Here is a 1,756-nt window from a genome sequence, read left to right as displayed (position 1 = left end):
ATATCATTATATCAAACCATAAACTCATTACTTTAATTAAGCAAAAAAATTCTTTCTCATACCACACGATTTGTGTGTTTCTCATAATTATATAAACTATTGGAAAACAGGTCATTTTATACCCAAAATCTGTTTTACCGAAAATACAGGTGTAATTATCTTCACCATTTATTTAACTTAAAATATGTATTTAAAGGAAAAACGAAGATAATCAACCCTACTCACTTTAATTCTTTACAAAATACATATAATAAATCAAATCAATAATTTTAATCAGTCAAATCATTCAGAAAATCTATTACAATAATCGAAAAATCAAATACTTTAATTCAATCAATTAAACTTAAAAATAACAATTATTATAAAATTTCTATGCTTACAAATACCAATTTAATTGACTCATAATAATAATAATAATAATAATTCAAAATCCAATTTTCGTATGCCTGAATATTCAAAAAAATGTGTATATAATTCTTATAATCTCATATTACAATTTAATTGGTTAAATTATAAAAATTCCTAACATAATTTATTCCCCTTACCTTAGCCTTGAAGTAGTGCCTACGACGCTCCTACAACAAATCCACTACGGTTAAAATGTTGGTGGTCGAATTTGGAATCCAATGGTATTTTCCATTCTTCGATCAGCGCACGTTTAACTGAGGAAATCGAGGAGAGAGAAAGAGGTTGAGGAGAGAGAGAGAGAGAGAGAGAGAGAGAGAGGCGAGAGAGATTGTGAGAGAAGGCGAGAGATACAGAGGGGCGTCAGAGAGAGGGTGAGCTAAGGGGGTTGATCGAAATTGATTTCAATTACAATCTCAGGAAGCTCATTATAATATTATATTAATATTATATATTTATATATATATATAACCATCATATTACTTAATTTAATTAATTCAATTTAATAATTAATTAATTAATTACTTAATTAATTAATAATAAAATGTTTTTTTTTCCAGGTTACTACAACTTTTTTGCAGTAGCCATATTCTGATATAGATCAAACAAATTGTGTGACATTGAATTGCAAATGTGGCCTTTATATATATAATCATCTTGTTCCCATTTTAGTCTTGCACGTCCTTCAGCTAAAGTTTCATTCTCGTTCACGGCAAGTTTGGAAGTGATCAGAACATACACCACTTTGAGACCCGCAAGAAGAAAGTGCATCTTTTTCCTGCCAGCGCCTAAAATTGCTTCCATCGAATCGTTCAAGTTTGACAAAATCCGTAGTGAATTCCCCCAAGATTGAAGAACCAACCATGTTGAAAATAACGTTTTAAGATTGTAGGAATTAAATAGGAGAAAATTCTACAAAATAGAAAATTGCTTCAAGGCACGTTGCAATGTCGCTTTCCTTAAAACGTTATTTGCCTCCACCAGATCATGTGTATTGAGTTAGCAAACATGTTTTCAGGATACAATGAAGCCCAGAATATAATCTGATATCAGTTTGCGATATATACAAATGAAAACTGATCACAAACACTCTTAGAATAATCTGAACAAATTTTCTGAAATTCTATCTTTGCAGAAAATATAATCTAGATTTGAAAAATATATAATTTGTGGAAGTTTTATGTAAGAAAAATGTGAGAATGATGAATTTTCTGTATATTTCATGGAGTTAATTCTATTTATTTATAGACAGAATTATGCATTTTTCGAAAGGTTGCGTCTGTTCAAATCGCGAAGCAGATTCGACCTGGTCAAGCTTGATCGAGGCTCTCAAGAATTCATGTTCAGTCGA

Source organism: Malania oleifera, chromosome 2 (genome assembly GCF_029873635.1).
Source record: "Malania oleifera isolate guangnan ecotype guangnan chromosome 2, ASM2987363v1, whole genome shotgun sequence".
Taxonomy (NCBI): domain Eukaryota; kingdom Viridiplantae; phylum Streptophyta; class Magnoliopsida; order Santalales; family Ximeniaceae; genus Malania; species Malania oleifera.
This window is presented reverse-complemented; position numbering follows the sequence as displayed.